The sequence below is a fragment of the Heterocephalus glaber genome, unplaced genomic scaffold (assembly GCF_053883595.1).
Source record: "Heterocephalus glaber isolate CG9 unplaced genomic scaffold, H.glaber_assembly_v1.0 deba00000347, whole genome shotgun sequence".
In the NCBI taxonomy this organism is placed as follows: Eukaryota; Metazoa; Chordata; class Mammalia; order Rodentia; family Bathyergidae; genus Heterocephalus; species Heterocephalus glaber.
The window spans coordinates 46323957-46345909 of record NW_028258143.1 but is presented as its reverse complement, the minus strand read 5'-3'; the positions used below and the strand labels follow the sequence as shown (position 1 = coordinate 46345909).

Sequence of the window (21953 nt, the reverse complement as noted above, 5' to 3'; positions counted from 1 at the left end):
TGATCTGGAAGTCTGCTTTTGAGACTTATTCATATGTTTTCTTATTTCAACTGGGGCAGGGGGCTGTTAGTGCCTGCACGGATTACCTCCTCTGAGCTGGGAGAAGTGGGACAGGAGCTGGGAGCAGCGGTAGGGATGGTGACCCAAAACCCCTTTCCTGTGGGCTGGTAGCATCGGGAGGGATGGTGGCTGGGAAGCCCCTTCCTCTGGACCAGGAGCAGTGGGATGGCGGCTCAGAAGGCCCTCCCTCTGGGCCAGGAGTGGTGGGAGGGGTGGTGGCCTGGAATCCCCTTCCTCTGGGCCAGAAGCAGTGGGGCAGAAGGTGGCCCAAAAGCCCTTTCCTCTGGGCTGGGAGCAGCGGGAGCAATGGTGACTGGGAAGCCCCTTCCTCTGGACCAGGAGCAGTGGGATGGCAGCTCAGAAGCCCCTACCTCTGGGCCTGGAACAGCAGGACTCAGTACCTTGGTCTGGTGGTCTGGTGTCCTCTGCATCTTTGTAGTGTGGAACCAGGTGGCTGCCTGTCTGCAGCGGCGTGATTTGGCGTCTTCCATGTGACCCGGGACCTCAGTAGGGTGTGCACAGACCTGCCTGTGTGCAGTGGGCTGATTTGGCATATTCCAGTGACAGGGGACCTCAGTAGGGTGTGGGCAGACCTGCCTGTCTGCAGCGGGGACCATCAGGTTGTTTAATTGGGCTCACTCTGTTTTCCTAATATGAATATTCACTGCTATGAATTTCCCTCTTAAGACTGTTTTCATTGTGTCCCATAGATTCTGATATGTTGCGTTGTTATAGCCATTTAATTGTAGGAACCATTTGATTTCTTCTTTAATTTCCTCTGTGACCCATTGGTTATTCAGAAGTGTGTTGTTCAATTTCTATGTGTTTATGAAATTTTTGAAGTTTCTTTTGCTATGGATTGCTAACTTCATTGCACTATGGTCTGATAATATACAGGGGATAACTTCAGTTCCTTTGAACTTACTTAAACATGTTCTATGAGCAAGTATGTGGTCTATTTTGGAGAACAACCATGTGAAGCTGAAAAGAATGTGTATTCTGATTTTGTGGGGTGAAACACTCTGTAAACATCTGTTAAGTTCATTTCTTCAAGAGTTTGATTGAGTTCTAGTATTTCATTGCTTGTTTTTTGTCTAGTTGATCTATCTATCTATGACAGTGAGGTACTGAGGTCCCCCACTACTACTGTATTAGTGCTTATTTGATTTTTCATGTCCATTAGTATTTGTTTTATATAGTTGGACATACGAGTGTTTGGTACATATATATTTATGGTTGTCATCTCTTCCTCTTGGATTCTTCCCTTTACAAGGATGTAGTATCCTTCTTTGTCTCTCTTACTCAGTGTTGGTTTGTAATCCACTTGGTCTGCAAAGAGGATAGCTACTCCTGCATTTTTTCGGGTTCCTGTCACATGAAGTATTGTTTTCCACCCTTTAACTTTCAGTCTAAGAGTTTCTTTTTGAATTAAGTGTATTTCCTGTATGCAACATATTGTTGGATCTTGCTTCTTGACCCATTCTGCCAGTCTATTTCTTTTGATTCGTGAATTCAGACCATTAACATTGATGGTTATAACTGATACATATCAACTTATTCTTGTCCTGACTTTTTCTTTTTCCTGGATTCTTCCCCTTTGCATTTAATTTCTTGACATGCCAATGGATTCATTCTGCTGGGCTTCATGGGGTTGTGATCCTCATTGTCTTTTCCTATTATATTGTCTAAAAGTTTTTGAGGTGTTGGTTTGGTATTCATGAAGTTCCTAAAGTGCTCTTCATCATGAAAGTATCCTATTTCTCTATCAATTTTGAAAGATAGTTCTGCAGGATAGATTAATCTGGGTTGGAAGCTGTTTTCCTTTAGGGGTTGAAATATTTCACTCCAAGGTCTTCTTGCCTTGAGAGTTTTTGTTGAGAAATCTGCTGTCATTCTGATGGACTTTCCTTTGTATGTGATTTGTTTCTTTTCTCAAACTCCTTGTAAAATTTTGTTCTTCTATTGGGTTTCTGGAATCTTAACTATTATTGCGTATGTGTACATTTTTTTTTTGATCAAGGCTAGTTGGAGTCCTAAATGCCTTACTTATCTCTATGTTAAGTTCTTTTCCCCTGTTTGTGAAGTTTTCTGCCATCATTTCTGTGAATAGCTTTTTTATATCATCTGCACTATTTCCTGTTTCCTCATTGACTCTGATCATTCTTATGTTATTCTTTGCATCATCTAGCAGGTGCTGGATTGATTTCTTGTGATCCTTTACTATTTTAAAGAGAGTTTTCCTTTCCTGGTCACTATTTGCAATCTTATCTTCAATATCTGAAATTCTGTCCTCAAATTGGCTCATTCTGCTGCATAAACTTTCAATGGAGTTTTTAATCTCCTGGAAATGTTTGCATCTGTTTAATGGATTCCATTTGTTTCCTATGTTGGGATTCCACCATGTTCCTGAGCTCCTCTATTTTTTTTATCTGTGTCCTCTCTAGATTTATTAATCATGTCTTGCACTATGGGCATAATATCTGCTGTTATCTGAGAAATTATTTCTAATTTCATTTTTTCCAGATCCTCTTTTGTTGCCAGTTCGGGGAGTCCAGTTGGTTGCATATCAGATTTTTAGATCTCATTTCCCTTTGGCGTTGCTTTAAGTGACCTGGAAGGCTGGTTTTGAGACTTGTTTACATGTCTTCTCATTTCAGTTTGGGGGGATGTGTGCTGCTGGCACCTGCACAGCTCACCTTGGCTCTGGAGGTAGTGGTATGGTGGCCTGGATAGTTCACCTAGCCATACACTTTATAAGAGGACAATAGAAAAAGATGGCCTGAGTGCATCACAGAAACCAGCAGGACTCTATGTTTTCCACCCTTAAAATTACAAAGGTGAAAGTCTTTGCTTTGAGAAGAAAGTAACAAAGCACCATGCTCCAGAATGGTTGCAGTTTAGGGAATTTTTCCCCCAGATTTGGGTTTATAGCACTTAGAAACCCAGGCACTTGACCCTTACATCCAGGAGAAAAGGAAGCCTGGCTACTGTTCCAGGTGGCAGCAGGCCTTGACGTCATCTCCATGGTGTTGGTTTTGGATACATGGAGAATGCAAGACTTATGGAATCAGGAAGGCTTCCACCCAGATTTTAGAAGAAAGCCTGGGAGGTCAGGCAGAGTACCTCAGAAAGGACAGTGTTTGAAGCTATGAGTGTGAAGCCAAAAGTCCAATGGAGAACGAGGAAGTTGGAGAAGCCAGGAAACATGGATTGTCTGAGGAAAGCCTCAATGAGTGAGCAAAGCCAACCCAAGAAAGAAGGCATGAAGACTACAACCATCAGCTGTGCCATAAGGGCCGAACTGCCCAAGTTCTTTAGGGTTCACATCTTACCACAGATTGCATTGGATGTTGGATATGGAAATATAGGATTTATTGTTTGCCCTGCTGGATTTTCTTCTTGCTTTGGTTCCATTCCTTTTTATTTACCTATTTGGAATGGGAATGTTTACTTTGTACCATCATATGTTAGAAGTGCTTGGCTTTCTTTTCATCTTTACAGGGGCTTGCACCTAAGAGTTTACCTTAAATATCAGAGAAGAATTTGGACTTTTCAGCAATTCTGAAACTGTTAGACCCTCAGCAACTCTTAGAGATGGACTAAATGTATTTTGCATAAAAGGATGCATATGTGTGTTTCAAGGGGCAGGAGTGGAATATATGGTTTGCCTCTAGAGGTACCCTCATAGCCTCATGTGGTCATAGATGGGGCTTTTTGGTGGTGGCTGGATATAGGATTTGTGAAAAGTGTGTGATAACTAAATTAGTCTCTGATTAGTTTAGCATAGTTCTACATGTGGTTAATGGGAAGGCACACCCTGGGTTTGGCACCATCCAATAGGCTTGTAACTTGGGTGAAAGAAAAGGAAAAGGAAGGCTTTCTGCTGCTTCTGCTGCTTCACTACTTTCTGCTTACCATTCCATGGAATGTTTCTCCTCTGCCATGCTACCCTTCCATGCAGCCAGCTGGCTATAGATTGTAAATAAGCCATTCCTCCTTTAACTGTGGGTGTTGGGTATTTTGTCTGGGAAAAAGAAAGTTACTAAGGCAAATACATATTAATATGCAAATAAATATTAATATGCTCTTTCCTGTTGCAGAGACACACTACTCAATATGCCCAATTTAAAGGAGGAGAAGTTTATTTTGCCTTGCAGTTTCAGAGGGTTTAATCCATGGTTGTCTGGCTTCAAGTCAGAAATGGCATAAGGGAATAATATAGCAGAGGAAAGCTACTCATACTATGACAGCCAAGAAACAAGAAGAGAAAAGCTGAGCACAAAAATATACCCTTTCAGGTCATACCCTCAGTGCCTCAGTGATTCACTTCTTTCAACCAGACCCTATACACAACTATGAATTCATCATGATGAGTATAGCACCCACAAGATCCAATTGCCTTCAAAGGCCTTTCTTCTGAACACTGAGACTTTTGGGGAACATTTTAGATCCTAAACTATACTATCTATCAATTCCACAGTCTGTGTAACCCTAAGGCTCTTCTGCAACTTCTCAGGAACTTAAAGTCTTATACTGTTCTCTATCCCCAGGAATCCTGGTTCATGTATACTACTTCACCATTCTCCCAAGTGACCCAGATTCCACTTGACACTAGTTTCTACCAGGTACTTTTCTGTACAAATCACCTTTTATGTTAAACAAATTTCATTAAAGATACCAATTTTGCCCCTTATTCTCTCTCCTCCCTCTCCAAACACTGATCCATACGATCCCTCAAAAGGTTTGAGCATCCCAAATTTTTCTCTTTTTAGTATGATCAGTAGTACAAGTTTCCAGAGCATTTATATCCAGATGTAGATGCCCAAACCATTGAAGAATTCAGAAGATCAGGGCCCTCAATTGAGGATCATCTAGCAAAGACAGAAGGCAGTTGGAATCATATTATATACATAGAATTTTGGGTCTAGAAAGAATATTTAATTTAAATTCATTTTCATATTTTTCAAAATTATACTGAATGATAGCTATTAGCCTATAAAATTACATAAATTACATGGTAGGGCCTCAGAACTTTGAATAATATCTTGCCATGAATTGTCACCTTAAACAATTCAACTTTTCAGACTAGACATTTTTTGGAAGTGATATACATGGCAGAAATAGATAACATACACACACATACACATACATGCACACACAAGTGTATTCACATTTTATTTTCAAGTTAAAAACTCTTTTTAGCAATTCTTCTACAAATTCATATAAAATATTATTCTGAGGTATTTTGAATTAATAAACTAAGATGTAGGTAGTTATATTTCTATTGTCCAAAATAAAAATAGCTTATATTTAAAAGATTACACCTCAATTTCTAAGTAATTTCATGAACATAATTCTTTTTGAAGGCCACAGAAATTCAATGAGATAGGCCTCATTAATTTTATCATTTTTCAATGAGAAAAAAAAAGCCCATAATCTCCAGATGTAAAAATCTACTTTCCTTGTTACTCTTCTGCAAGACCAAACACAATAGTGTATGTAGTTTGAACTAAAAATAGGCTTATGATATGATCCAACAACCTCATGTCTCATTTATACCTAAAGAAATTAAAAATAGTGTCTCAAAGAGATATCTACTTGGCCATATTCACTGCAGTAATTTTCACACTAGCCAAAATATGAACACAACTTAAATGTCCATCTATGGAAACTGATCAGAGCAACATAGGGATGCTCATTCATGTTACTTCTATTCAAAATGGTATAGAGGTCATAATTTATCTGAAAAAGTGACATTATATTTATTTTTCTTATATTTTTATATCCAATGGGGAAATAATGAAATAACAGTTGTCAATTTTCTGTCAGGATTGTCTCATCTTCAGATATAGGGGAAGTAAAGCAGGTATCAATCTTCCATATGAAATTTCCAAAAATATTTTTTATGATTATGTAATATTGAGAGAAGGAAAAGTGGGAATAATAGTAGGAGTGTTTTAGTTTCAAATACACATTTTCTTAAATCTTTAGAAATAACTTTATATTGGTCAACACAACCAGGACACTAAAAAGGAAACATTTAAGTTTGTTCTTTAGATTTACCAAATATTGTTTTCCTAATAATAAGTCAGCCTTCCCAAACCAATATGCACCTTGTCTAACTTGGGTTTTAGGAACAAAGAAGCCAATTAGAAGGACTACTATTATCAGTCAGTGCCATGGCAGGAAATAGATGACTCTCTCAAACCACTGAAAAGAAAGAACACTTGGGTTTAGCTTCTCAATATCACATTTTCTTGGTTTCCTTGTGAGCATGGTTCCAACTCTCTCTCTTTAGCAGGTATGCTGGCCTCTGTTCAATATGGCCATCTGCCCACCTGCCTAAACTCTACTCATTGGATTTAATGTTATACTGGTCTCTACACAGTAGCTCCCTGTTTTAGAATGCGGATTTACTTTCTTCTCCACTCTCTTTGTGCTTGCCCTTTCCTGTGCCTTAGGGAAACTCATAGATGAAATCAAGACTTGGCTTAAATTTCACCTTACAGTTCACAAAGAAAAAAAGTTTGATAATTCTTTGTGATGACAAATGTGTGGGAAGCAGGTATCTTATGGTGTTGCTGGAGTATAAAATGGTGCTACATTTTTGGAGGAGAGTCTAGAAATATTGAAGCAAATCCACATCCTAAGAATGCATCTTAAAGCAAAACTGGCACAAGTGGGACATGGGCTTGAAAATTTATATTTATACCAGCATTATTTGAAATAATATGTTTGTCATCTGAGAACCAATTAAGTAAATTTTAGTATGTCTAGCTAGCTATAGACATAATGAAGTAATCTTTAACACCAATGGCAAAAAATAAGGATAAATAACTTACATCAAATATACATATACATCTCAGTGATTTTGCCACCTGCATTGCAAGCAAAAAGTCCTGAGTTCAATCCCCTGTACCAAATAAATAAATAAATAAATAAATACACATATACAGTATGTGTGTGTGGATATAACGTGATATCATTTCTGAAAAATGTAAAATATATTTCATATATTTGGATATGTACAAGAAATTTCAGAAAAGTAGTTTGAAACAAATTGTTAACTGTGACTGGTGCTACAGAAGGTGCTTGGGGCAAGAGAAATTAGAAAATTATTTTTTACTTAAAGAAACACTGTGTAGTCACCTTTCTGTTGCTAGACAAAATACCTGACATAGCTGACTTAAAGAAGAAAAGTTATTTTAGCTCGCGGTTTCAGAGGTTTCAGTTCATGGTCATCCAAGGCAAAAAAAAATCCTGGTTTAAATGCACAGTTAAAGAATATTGCCTCACCACATGGCAGCCAGGAAGCAGAAAGAGGAAGAATCAGAAAGAAGACATACCTGGGCCAGGGATTTAGCTCAGTGGTTCTGGTGCCTGCCTCGAAAGCGCAAGGTCCCGAGTTCGATCCCCAGTACCAAAAAAATAAAGAAAGAAGACATACCCATTAAAGTCCCACCCATACTGACTTACCTCCTCCAACTAGGTCTTACTTCCTAATAGCCAATTCATCTAGGAGCTCATCATTGTGTTAATTCATTCACTTTTGTAGGTGGCTTTTAATCCAATCAAGTTGACAATCAAGATTAATCATCACAAGTCTACCCATTTTCAACATGACACCTCATCTCGTATCCTAAAACCATAGTTAATCTCCAGTAAACATAATAACAGTGCCATAATTCCCACTAACATGTACAACCAAAAAGTCATTAATATCTTCCTCCAAAGTCTTCACAGCTCCAGTCTTGTTTAAAAGTTCAAATCCAAAGTCTCCTTGAGACTCAAGGCAACTCTTCACTATAAACCCTGCACAAAACAACAAGCAAATTATGTAATCCCCAAATACAATGCACAAAATAGACACTGCCATTCTAAAAAGGAAAAGTCAGGGGATGGAAATAAAACCAAAGAACAAAACTCAGCAGGGCAAACATAAAATCCTGAAGCTTCATGTCCAATGTCCAGTGTATGTGGTGATGAAATGTGAGCTCCACAGAGCTTGAGTAACACTGCCTCTATGGCCTTGCTGGTTTCAGCCTACATAGCGTGTCTCCTGGGCTGCCTCTGCTTGCTGCCTGCAGCTTTCCTTGATAGATGTTCCACAGTGTGAAGTGTCCTATTTTCTGGGGTCTCCACTGCATTTTCTGCTTCTGACAGCTTCATTTATCATCCTCTCAGGGACTTCCAGCAGGCATTCTAACCCTGTCACACATTACCTGGCCTCCTAGGCCTTCACTTAAAATTTGGGTGAAAGCTTTAATGACCCCATGACTCTTGCATTCTGTATTCCTGCAAAAGCAGCATCACGTGGAGCTCACCAAGCCCTACCACCAACTCTAGCATTAGTTAGGTCTCTTTGGACTTCTTATAGTATCTCTATGTTCCCTAAGAAACTTATGTCTTCATAGAGGAGGCTTTGGGAAGGTGAGTGAATTATGGGACATATAGCTGACTTGCTGTTATGGTTTGTATCTAGATGTCCCCGAAAGCTTCATGCACTCATAGGTGGGGCTTTTCAAAGCTGGCTGGATCTAAGGCATATGATACTGGGATTAAGGGTGTGTGGTACTAAATTAGTCCACTGATTAGTATAATTTGGGCTGGCACCATCCAAAAGGCTGGTAGCCTGCAAAGGATAAAAGGGAAAGGCAGGCTGCTGCTTTGCTCCTTGATGCTTATTGCCTTCCACTTGCTATACCACAGACTGTTTCTCTCTGTGATGCCCTCTGCCATGCCACTCTGCCTTGGAGCCAGGCACTATGAACTAAAATCTCTACAAACTGTGAGCCAAAAACAAACCTTTCCTCATTTAACTTTGGGTGTCAGGTGTTTTGCCTCATTAATAAGAAAAGTAACTAAGGCACTCACTGTTAGGAGGTGGGACCTGGTCAGAAGAGGTGGACCATAGTGGATGTGGCCTAGAAGGGTTTATCTCCCTCCCTAGCTCCTCCCTTCACTCTCTCTGCTTCCCCACTGCCATGCCATGAGCAGCTTCTCCTCCACCATGCCCCTGTGCCATGCTATGCTGCCATGGAGCCAGGTGATTATCGAGTAAAACCTCTACAAACTGTGAGCTAAAACAAATTTCCTTTCCTTTAAGTTGCAAGTGTTGGCTATTGTCTCAGTGGTCAGAAAGTAAGTAATACAAGACAATAACTACAGAAGCCTCTAAGTGCCTGGATAGCTAAACACAGTGAAGTGAGTTCCGGGGAAGCAACTGTTTAGATGACCCTTCTGGAGCAGGATGATCAGGTGTTCTCCTTTGAACATTATAATTTTACTTCCTTGGGCCTGCCATAGGTGAAGTCTGGCCAATTCCTAAGATGGCCTCAGGCTTCTTTTCTATTGTGCTGTGCAAAGTACTTGGCTTCTGTTTAGTGGACCTAATCTCTTTATCAACTTCTTTCACTACACTTATACATGTGCCTCTTTTCTGGCTAAACTAAGTTTTTAAAATCTTTCTCTCTGCTTTTTGTTCCTGTGTCTCACTAAAAATCTAGCTAAGAGAAGCCACTGATATCTACATCACACCCTAAATATTGTGCTACCTTGAAATTGCCTCCATCAGATTAATTAGTCCATTTCCTTTAAATTCACCTTCATAAAACATTGTAGGGCAAGAAAAAAAGATAAACTGGTTCTTTGACAAAGTGTAATGTGGATGACCTGTAGTTCAGTTTCAAGTAGAATTCCCACTTCCATCTGAAACTTCATAAGCACAGTCTTTACTGTCCATATTCCAATCAGGATTCTAGTTTTCTGCACTTACACCAGAATTGGCCATCAAGCACTGCTCATAACCTCCTAGGCTTTTTTCAACCCAATGTGTTAATCCATCAGTGAGGCTAAAATCATATCTGTCCAATCACCTTTCTAGGTGTCTCCTAATCCAATGAAGTTAACAGTCAAGATTAACCATCATGAACATCCAGTCAATTAAATTTGAAATGTTACTTTAAGAGTACATTAGGAGTTTTCTTGGTGTATCTCAATCAGTGTGTGCAAGCCTGCCTACAAATGTGAGTGAGGGTTTCTGGAAAAGACTGAAGAGGGCAGAGTGGTTGAATTACAGGCTCTGGTTGCAGAAAGAAGAGGGGAGACTTAAAGAGCTGAGGTCAGCTGTGAAGATAATAGCTAAAAGTACTCCACAGCACTGCTTCTCAAATATCAATGTGTACAGGGTATCTTGTTAAGTGCACACCTAGGGATCTTGTCAAAATGCACATTCTAATCTGGCAGGTCTAGGGTAGATTCCAAGAACTAGTATTTTCAGCGTGGTCCCAAGAGATGGTTCTACTTCTAGTTCACTGCCACCCTTTGAGGTGCAAACAAGGCTTTAAAACTTAGGAAGCATTATGTTTTTATATGGCTTATATATCCACAAATATCAAGCAGTGTTAGAAAGCACTGTTTATAGCAAAGGCGCTGAGAATAAAACACTTTATTGAGTATGATGTTTACAACGTGAAACTTTGCCAAAGCAATATTATTGTCAAATGCTCATGTTGCTATTTTAGCATTTTCATTTTTAACAGATTTAGATTTCTGGAGACTAAAGCATTGCCAGATTGAGGCACACTTTTGTCTCCAGCTCTCATGCATTTAGTTTATTTGTTGATTTGGTGAGAGTATTTCCAAACATAGTGACATTCTTTCACAGGCTGAGGAAGACTGAAGAATTTGAAACAAATGAGAAGGAAGAACTGCCATCTGCCACTCTTCCACACTGCCACATGCCACCCCATGACACAGCTGACCGAATTCCAGGCTGCATATACACCATACACCTAAGCACTCCCTTGGGTTGGCCACTTGTAGAAATGTCTTTCTTCCCTGGTGTCTGTGTGATGTAATCCAGACCAGAGAGGAGCAGCTATGTCATTTCTCCTTTGTTTTTACCTTTGAACTTGGATCTTAGAGACTTGTTACTAAGATTTTAGTAATGTGATATTGCAGAGAATTTTATATGAAATAGGACAATATCTCCTTGTAATATGATTGTTAATGGGAGACAGATTGTTGATTTCAAAACCACATTTTATCTCCTTGTTATGTGGCCTTGGCCAAGATATGCAACTATTCTGAATCTCAGTTTTCTCATCTATAAAATCATAATGATAATAATATCTATGTAATGAGATTACCAGGAGATTTCAAGTTGTACATATATATTGACTTTTCAATAAATATTACCAAAAATACTTTTCCTCTTATGTTATTATTAGAATTGATTTGAAAAGAGAAATGCTTGAATATAAACATATTTACTCTTGAGTGACTATTGCATAGTAGACATTGTGCTAAGGCTTAAGTTATTGAACAGAATCATTTATCATAAAGATTTTAGTCATTTCTATAAAATATTGTAAGTACCTGCATTTGTCTTTTAAGCAAAGAGAAAGAAGGTTTTTTGGAGATAAGATGGGATATGTTCTTTTCCCAGTTCCCATGGCCCTTTACATCTGATAGAATTTGCTAGTTATCCTCCTTATGCTTGCAAAAGAGCAGATATTTTAACTAGGTGAGTGTGAATAATAGTACAGGGCAGGCTTAAGAGAGCCAAAGCAAGATGCTGAGACAGCCAGGGTCTTACAGCTGTAGGCAGGTCTATATGTGTGTTGGGGAAAGAACAACTTTCCCAGAGCCTAGCAAGAGTAGGCATCCTGGAAAAATGGCACTAGCAGAAGCTGTATTCCAAATGAGTCTGGGAGATGAAGTGTGTTAGAAGTGGAACAAAGCATAGACAAGTAGGTCTCTTAGCTCTACCACTTTCCATAGACATATAATTGGGGGGTCCTTGTCGAGTGCCTTCCTGTGGGTGCAGCACAAGGCAAGCATTAGCCCAATATGAAAGTCTCCCCTACTACACTGATCTTCTGCCCTAAAGAAGTATCTGGATTCCTCTTTGGCTAAATCTTCTACTGGGATTTTCCAAAGCCACAGCTTTCATTGGGATCTGATATTACAGTCCCCTCTCTTTTTTTCCAGAAGGGCATTTCTTGCCAGGAATGACGTTGATTCTCTCTATTGCTAGTTCCCAGGTGCTTCTTCAACAATCTCATCATTCTTGGTAAAGAGTTTCTTCATTAAATCATTTTCATTTAAAACCCTTTGAGTGTGATTTCCATTTCCTGTCAGGAAGCTGGCTGAATGAGAGGTATAATTTTAAAACGATAGATATTTCGTGTGTGGGGGGGGTAATTTTGGCTGTGATGACCTGGAGAAGAGATTTGGGCAGATAAAGGTGTGTACAAAGTCACTGCTGTTCCATAGAGCAGAGTCCAGGGAGCAAGAAAATGAAGGACAGAACTTTAACAAGCAGCTCTCTGTGGGTGTAATACATAATCTTAGAAAAAGTAACCACAGGAAATAGGAGAAATGATCCCCAAATTTCATTATTGTTAAAATCATGGGAAAATCTACCTTCTATATTTTCAGAGTTTCAGAAAAAATAAAGGGAGCAGAAATGTAAATGGTTATATCCCATATGTTAATGAAAGGCATGCTGACCCAGGAGAAGTCCTTACCTGTTCTATCCAGGTTTCTCTTTCCCACGCGGAGCAGGAATGCTGGTTACTTTCATGTAATGGGAGCAACTGAAATGTAAAAGACATTTTTGAAATGACCCAGTGGAACATGGAGATGAGTACTCCAGTCTCTTAGCTTTCTTGTGTATTAAGTACTATAGAAAATATTGAGACAGAGTGGTTCTGTCATTTCAATCTCCCATATGCAGCAGATATATCCATTTCCCGTTCAAGTGACAGCAGGTGAACAAGGGTGGGAGACTGCACAAAGGCGCAGGATGCGGGTGCCTAGCACTTATCTCTCCACTGAGCCCAAATGATCCACACTGAGGGTAAGAGATCTTGGTGCTATTCTATGTGATGTGACCATCTGCAGTCCTAGAAGTAGAAACTCAGTTCATGGAACCTACAATTTCCAAGGCATTTCAGGTGGGCTAGGTTAAATGCAATTATTATCAGATCTTCCATGCATCTTTTCCCCATTCACTGATAGAGTGAGTCTAAAAAATGTGAATCTCTTAAGTGGTGCTTAATGGCCTCTGTCTGTTACTTGGCCTACAGTAGAAATTTTGCTCTTCCCAAGGAAAACACGAAGATGCAATTACATGTTGTGTCAGTTTGTGCACTGACTAATGAAGATTGGAACTGCATAAGGATGTATGAAGTGTGTTAATATCCCTGGAAAATACACTAGCATCTAATTCTGAGGATACTTGTGTACATTACGGGTTACTTTGTTATGCTGCTGGTAAAGTCAATGGCTTTCTACCTTTGAACATGAAAAAATATGTTGGCAGAAATCATTTAGTGGACAAAAAGACCAACAAAACAAAACTAAACAGTGGCCTCCAAAATTCATTTAGTGGAACAAAACCCACATATTTGCTTATGTTAAGTTATGGCAAAGTTCAGTTTTTTTCTCTAAATGAAGAGCTGTCTTCATAAGTATAGCTATTTCCATTAGTGTCAAGAAATTCCTCTACATAAAAATCTTTAATTAAAGCTCTTGGATATGTAGGCAAGTGGTATAGTTGTTAGTGAGGTAGTGCTCAGCCATAAAGAAAGATAAATTGGAGTCATTTGTAAAAAAATGGATGTGCCTTGAAACCATAATGTTAAGTGAAATAAATCAGACACACAAGCTTAAATACCACATGGTTTCTTTTATATGAGAAACCAAAATTATAAATAAAGAGCAAAATAAAAGGTAGATATTAGGAAGCAAGGAGATAGGCTGCTCTCGAAAGAGAAGAAGATCAAGAGATAGAGGGAGGGAGGGAGAAAGAAGGGTCAGAGAGAGAAGGGAAGGGGGTGAAAAATGAATTAATATATGTTATATATAAACATACTAGTATATTAGTATACATATATTAGCATATGTATAATATACCATGTAATGTAAACATGTACTAACAAAAATAAATTTTAAAAAGATAAATTAAAGTGGAAAAGTAGCATTCAGATTCCAATAAGTAAACAATCATATTATTCTCAGTAATAGCTTTAATTGACTTATCTTTGCAAAGGAGGGAGATTAGCGTATGACACCAGTCAAATAAGAGTAAAGTATTATGTTTAGTTAATGTAAGAACATAGGAAAGAACACACATAAGCACAGAATAGAACCCAGCATAGTCCTTTTTAAGTCCTTCCACTTAATCCTTTCTGATTTTATTTGTATTTGTGTTTCTTCTTTCTCTTCATATTCTTGTGGCAGTAGATCTGGATATAGTACTTTAAATATCATAATTTTTTCTCAGGAACCAAGGATTTGTAAAGCTTTGGTCTATTTAAAGTAGAGATATAAAGTTCAGATATATGAAACATTTCTCTATATCAGTATGGTTTATTAGCTTAAAGAAATGTAAAATTATTCTTAGGATGTTATTGGCTTTTCAATGAGATTATAGGACTTGAAGATCATTTGCTTCCTGGATATTTCCTGAGGCTGTTTTTGGCCTTCTTAAAAACTGTTACTGTCCTACTGTCATACCTGGTACTTACAACCTTGGATTTGGGAACTATCTTGGTGATTATTTAAGAACAATATTACTCTTAAATTCATGCAGGAAATTTACTAGTAAATTTTTAAATAAATGATTTTTTTAATCAGTGAAAGAAAAAACTTATAGTCAAGACATGTTGATATCAATTCAAACATTTCCATTGCTTTCCTGACACCGGAGTGATTCTCTGTGGCCCTTTGACCTGATAGTGTACTCAACATAAAGGAGCTTCAGTAAAACCAGTGGGGGAAAAGAATGGTATGCGGAGCTAGACTGAAAGATGGTCACTATCCTTATTCTCTGTTAAAATCAATGTTGATTAGTGCATCACCTTTTACAACACTAACTGCAGTCATACCTCCCATCGTATTAAATCTCTCTGTCAAAAGAGGAGCGAAAATCAATTGTGGTGTATCCAGAAATACTCCACTCATGGCCATTTTGCTTCTTATGTGCTGATGCACCTACTCAATATTAATTTCCATCACAGTTAAATTGTGGAAAAACTTGAATGGACTTTTGTGGTACAAAACTACCTATGTGACCTTGGGTGAATCACATTACCTCTTTGACACTGTTTTTCTCCTAGCCAAAACAATAGCCCTTATCTGGATAGTCTCAGAACTTTTGAGCTCCACAGTTCCTCAGTGATCATCAAAAACCTCCTCCTAAAGCAATGGTAATGATCTACATCAATTGACAATTTTTTCTGTTGGGTTTGCAGAGTAACGTATCCTACTGGTAGATTTTCTTGACATTTCACTCTCGAATTTTGGTTCATCAGTGCTCAGCAACTGTCATCAATTCATCTTTAGACGTTCCCTGAGATACTCAGAATATGTTTGAGGGACAAAAAATAGAAATAATTCTTGCTCTCAGAGGTTATAGGGTAGTGTCAGGCAGTGGGGAATTGCACAGTTAGAGGGTAGGCAGGTTGTGGCCAAGGAAGAGAAAGTCCTTCAAGCAGATGAAATGAAAGAAGCAGAGTAGTAAAACTGTGAAGATTCCTACCTTGAGTCAAAAAGTGTTTTGTTATAAAAAGTATATTATTGTGTCATCTTCACTAAATATTAATAATGTACTCTTACACAATAGCTGAAGAAGAAAAGATCAAAATAAAATTAGATTTACAAATAATAAAGGATTGAAAATTGAAAATATTGAGAGGACATGAAAGTGTTTTTTCTTTTAAATGTTTCTTGGATGTTGGCATAATAGAGAAATGACAATATTCTATGGAGTGAGAAGAAGAAATGTTGTGATTTAGCAGTTATTTTAAACATAATACAATACTGATCTCATCAGATGTTTTACATTTATACCTTTGATTCTTCTTTGGGAAATCAGTTCATGTATTATTTTCTCTTGTCCATAAAAATCTTTTCTTTGGTTTGAAAATACTAATATTTCCTCTTCAACACAATGGTTATCTATGCAACTGAGAGGAAATTACAGTGACTCTTCCAATAAGAATTGCATTCCTAGAAATGGGCATCTGTACATTTGTAAGGTGATTCACACTCTCCATGCCCTGGACTGAAGTTCTATCGTAGTTCTACCACCTCCCTCTTTTCCCTTTCACTTTAAGTTACTGTAGTGTATTCAAGAGGGGAAAAAAATTATTATTTCTAATCTTCATCTACCAGAAGGAGGAATGATTTCAGTGATTTTATAGAGAATTTTTATAAAAATTTGAATAATTATGTGTATGCACACAAATACATAGATCCTATAAACACTTGAGATTTTGAATTAAATGAGTTAGAAAAACAAATTTATTTATGTATAAGTGTTTTAAAATTTATAATCTATAAATAAAAATCATAAGCCTATAATTTTGATTAAGTAATTTCCAATTGAGCAAAAGGGAATCCCTCCAAAGTTTTTATATCATGTTTGGAAAAAATTGCTGATATTTTCTAATTGTGGGATATATAGGCTATATATCACAGTTTCAAATGACCACTTTAATATATATATAAATATGTGATATATATATCATATATATGATATTCTGAAGCCAGTAGAGCAATTTTTAATATTAAGAAATTGTTATTTTAAACTTATGGACAAACAAATTTGCTTTAAACCCAAGAGGTTCTTCATTACAGTTTCTGAACTTAGTTTTCTAATACTGGGTAAATTTCTCATTCATTTATGGCTTGTTTTCTAAAGGACAATTTAATTTCAAAAGTAAAGATATAAGTTCATTATTTTCTAGGAAATGGCTTATATTTCGAAAATAGTGGCAGCTAAAGGCAATGTGTTCATAAATATTTTCATAAGAGCAAAATATTGATAGCATATAATTGCAAATGATGCATTTTACCAAAGAAAATTCTTGGAAAATAACATCTACATAAGAAAACTTTAGCAGTAATAAGTTATTGTTACTGTAGAATAACAACAAAACTGGGCTTCAGCCGAGTTTCATTTTAAATTCCTAAAGGGGGAAGAGCCAGGATTTTAATTCAGATAATCATACAATTAGAGTCACACAGTCTGGGTTCAAATTCTAGCTTTGTGTAGTAATCATTGACCACTCTGTCTGAAGACCTGCTATCATGCAGTTTGCGCGGCATGAGGACCATTTCCTCTGGGACATCCCCAAGTTCACCTACTCTTGCCACCAGCATGCTGTCCCTTTTCTTTGGAGGAATGGAGAGGAAACCTAGTCTCATGTCATTCAGTAAACATAGATTCCTAAATGAATTACAGGGAATTCTAGAAAATTTTCTGCCTTAAAAAAAATGTTACTTTTAACTCTGAGCAAAAAATCCAGAGCACAAAATGAAATGATGTATCCATTACTTTGGAAAAATTTGGGTCAAAACTCCAGGGTATCTCCCTTCTCCTTGAAGCCCTGAAGGTGATTAATAAAAAATAAAATAGCTGTATTCATCAACTTTCCATTGCTAGAACAAAATACTGTACCTGACATATACAACTTGAGTGATCTCAGGGATTTCAGTTTACAGTCAGCTGTCTCCAACGCCGAAACATGGCCAAAAGGCATGGCAGACAAGAGCTGATCATCTCAGGGAAGCCAGAAGCAGAGAGCAGAGGAAGAACTAGAGAGGAAGAGGCCAGGGCACAGATATAGTCCCCAAAGTCAGGTCCGTACGACCCACACAGACACCCAAAACTGTACTTTTCTAATCTCCAGGTCATCTCTCTAGCCAATCAAGTAGACAATCAAGATTAACCGTAACAGCAGCAAAATAAAAGGTTCAGAACTCCATGAGATGGACACCAGATGTTTATGATAACATTAGCTTTATATTTACATTATATTAAATAATACCTAGATAATAATCACACTAATCCTTCAGCCTTCTGATGTTAGGATATTTCTTTCCTTGTACACTTTTAAGATTCTAATCATGACAAGAGATTGCCCTGTATGTCTTAAAATTGACAGACAAAAAGACCAGGTACAACTTTCTCTACCTGAGTCATCTACTTCACTCCTATCCAAGATGTACTGACAGAGATATTGCACTACAGTTTTCTCCTTGGTGCCCAATCCCCTTAGCCAGTTTCTCAAGTCTATACATTCACAGATTGAAAAAGCACTACCATGTAGGAAATAGCTGGGAAATTCTTTCCAACTTCTGAGACAGGATTACACAGGGTCTCCTAGAAGGGCCAACTTTAAAGGTGGGTGAAGAGGAAGGAAATTACCTTTTATTCTTTAAACTTGGGAATATACTAGTGAAAAAGATGAAATTATGTCAGTTAACTAAGCAACCATACAAAGATAAATAAAATGTAGAGCTCATTCCCCAAGGAGTTTATAATTTTAGAGGTGAGTAAGACATTGGCCATGATACTCTCTAAGGACAAGATCAAATGGAATAAGGGTAATCCTCATGTAAGGTAACAATGATAGAGTTTCATTTTAATTTCTTCTTCTAAATTTTAACAAATACGTGATTTTAAGTATGATTTACATAAATCTAATAAAATTACCATATTTTGTCTTTATTCCGGGCCTTTTAAAATAAGGAATATTTAAAGTTATCAATGTTGTGAATCTACTTGAGCCCTGATGAGTGGCGCATCCATGTGCAGAGCAACGAGCTATTCATTAAAAGTACACACTGTGCGATGGGTGGACATGGGCCTTTTTTTCAGAATCTGTACAAGAACAGCCATTTATTTATTCTTTCCATGCTCAGTGCTTTCAACTTAACAAATGACTATAATCCATAAAGGACAACATAAAGTTGTTTCATAATTAACAAAAGAAAAGATTCTATCTACTGGGAAAATAGGCAAGACATTAAAGAAGCAGGGATAGATGACTTGAAGCATTTAAAGAACTGGGAGAGCTTAGCATGTACAGATGGTAGAAGGTAAGGAAGTGAAGATCATGAACAAAGATGTGGAGGTTGAAGGCAGGGTGGTATGCATCCTGAATTCGGTGTGTCTTTCCATTTGACTGTTGTCCAAATGTAAATCTACAAATGAAAGGTTTTGATATGATTTATTCACTGGTATGACTTAAGTACCTTAAAAAGTCCCCGGCACAGAGTGGGTGTTTAAGTGGTGAATAAGTGAAGTGTTGGACACCTAAAATATGAAGAGGACTTTGATAGCTGAAGTACCTATAGCTTTATTCCAGTGAGTAAACTGATTGGTACTCCACAGAGTAACAGAAACCAAGATCCATAAAGCAAAAAGTGGCTTTATTTGGGTCAATCATAGAACTTCAAATCAGGAAAGTATCTGGACCATGTATGGGATAGAGCTGGAAACAGAAAATCCACTGAGAACCTGGGGGAGTTTTGGGTTTGTCTTTCCTCTTCCTTCTTCCTCATCTATGTGACTTCTTTCTCTCCACACATTGGCCCACCTGATCCTGAGTCTAGATAGTGACAAAAGTTTACGCGCAAACAGCCCACACCATGCGTACTAGTTCTTCTGACTGGGTCAACCAGGAAGGCATCTTCCCCTGGTCTAGTCCTGTGTGTCCCAGGAGTCTGTTCATCTCTCGAAACCGAGAAGGGAAAGCTGTTCATAGGACTATTAAGATCATACATGAAAAAAATCAACCTGTGTTATATGTAATTAGAAGACATTAAAATATCTTGTTCAAGATGTTCTTATTTTTATGCTACAGGTCTAAACTCCAAGTAACATATGGGATATGTTAATATTATAATTAAAAATAATAAATACTGCTAGTTAGTTCAAATATTTCCCACTGCCTTTTCATCTCTAAAATTTTGGTAATTATTTACCAAATGTTGGTCACTTGACTCTGCAGCTTCTTTCAAAATTGCACTGACTGTTCCAGGGAATGAGCAACGTCATTGCTCAGACACTGAATAACTTCAAATTAATGTGTTCATGCTATCTTGATTGGCTTTTGTGAAAGTACAGGGCTTTTGAGCTGGAACAGAAAATGATCTGAGTCAATTTCTTTCTTTATAATAAAGATGAGAAGATGGACACATGAGTTGGAATATGAACCTATTATTAAGGACTAGTAAATGTTCTGTGAACATAGACATAATAATTAAATCCCTATGTTTCTAGAACAGAGAAAGAAAGGTCAACTTTTAGTTATGTTGCAAAGAACAATGAATTTGGGGACCAAAAGCATTAGTTTTATTGCTTTATAAGCTATATAGTCTTGACTATATATCAATATGGCTCATAAAGTCTCAGTACTCTCAATTGTAGAATGAGAATAATATAATAACATGTATAGTATCTATCTCAGCGTCCTATAGTAAGGAATAGAAAGTTAAATATTGAAGATGTGTAAAAAACTGTAAAGCATATTCAATGAGTTTCCAACAAGTATATTAAGTATCAAAAGAAAAACAACAAAAATGAAATACTGAAAAATGACTAACCTACACATAATTAATTGAAAATTTATGCATGACCAAATGTTAAAGACTAATTCAACTTTAAAATGCAACATATAACATAGAAAGGTCTACTCTCAATTCCTGAAGTTACAAATAGTTTAGCATGGACCTCCATTGTCTTAGCAAAACCTCAGATACATGGCTTTTGTAATTTTATTGATATCTTACTGTATTCAAAACATTTATTTACTAAACCATATTATTAGAATTGAGCTTTAGATCACATCCACAAGATGAAGAGGTATATTGAAGTTTAAGAGAGTAAAACTATAGAAGGCTAGAGTGAGAAGATCTCATTTCATCTTAAATCTTACCTGAAGATGGGAAAAATGTAAATTTCCATAGAAAAGTTTAGTGACTTAATACAAGTATATGCTTATTAGCGTTGAACTTTAAGTAAAACTCACACTTGCTTACTCTGAACTGTTCACTACAGCACAGAACTTAGTACTATAAAAATGAGAAACATTCTCTAGTAGATCCCTATAATAAAGACATAGATCTATAATAAATAGCTACCCTATTTTCTTCTGGTGGAATATTAAAAGAAACGAAAGTTTATTTATGAATTCTATAATTTGTAAGGGAAACATGATTTATAATAAGAAAAAGTAACATTTCCAAACAAACAACTTTTAAATTTTTTTTTTACTTAAAAATAGCTGTACTTGGTTTTAAACTTTCTCATCTTTGAGTCATTACTGGCACGATAGAGAAATTAAGAAGGAAAGAGAATCAAGTTGAAGAGAGAGACAGAGAGACACAGATATAGAGACAGAGCCAAAGGTAAAGAAGGAGGCTGAGAGAGAGCAGAAACACACAAATCAGGATTGTGATAAAGTATTTAATGTTTGGCCACTAGATGGCAATGTAATGTAAGAGGCCTCCACTTTTTTTTTTTTTTTTTTAGAAGCTCTTTGCAGATTTGTATTAGGTACCATAGAGTGAGGCGAGGATGAAGCCGAGAGGATACTGCAGAGGTCTCTGGTGCATGTGTGTATGTGTGCGTGTTTGTGTGTTTGTGTGTGTGTGTATGTGTTCTGCCCCAGGGAGACTGCAGCCCTTGTCAATACTTAGTCACCTTTTGCAAGGAATCTGAACAATTGCAACTGAAGGCACATTGCTAATCGTCTCATCTTTGGGAGACTCTCTTCCTCACTGCAGATGGGTGATCCTCCTTTCTATCAGGTAAGCCATCTAAGTGTTCCGGTGTGACTTTAGGGGTATTTATTCCTGTTATTTTTTTGGAGAAGGAGCTAGTGGAAACACAGTTTGGGTAGAGCAGGAAGTCCATTTTTGTAGGTGAGTTCAGACCAACGGTCCCCCTCCTCCCTCTCTACTCCTCCCCTCCCCCTCCTCGCTCAACCTGCCATGAACTGAAATGAGGTTTGTTTTGCAGTTCAGCATTTTGATACAAGATGAGATTCTTTGGCCTGGAATAACTTGGAATCTGGCCAGTTCTTGTCTTT

At 37.4% G+C, this 21953-nt stretch overlaps 1 protein-coding gene across 13 annotated transcripts in view; it reads left to right on the top strand.

The window, feature by feature from the left end:
* Scn1a (sodium voltage-gated channel alpha subunit 1) overlaps positions 1–21953 on the top strand; it is a 171950-nt gene that overhangs the window by 9029 nt on the left and 140968 nt on the right. For 8 of the 13 annotated variants that reach the window (XM_087199837.1, XM_087199817.1, XM_087199828.1 and 5 more), the window contains exon 1: positions 21391–21672. The exons of 1 other annotated variant lie outside the window; for it this stretch is intronic. The gene's annotated coding sequence lies outside the window, so the exon portion shown is untranslated. Of the gene's footprint in view, positions 1–21389; positions 21673–21953 lie in introns of those variants that run through there. 4 more of the 13 variants (XM_087199833.1, XM_087199806.1, XM_087199800.1 and 1 more) reach the window with 1 other exon arrangement.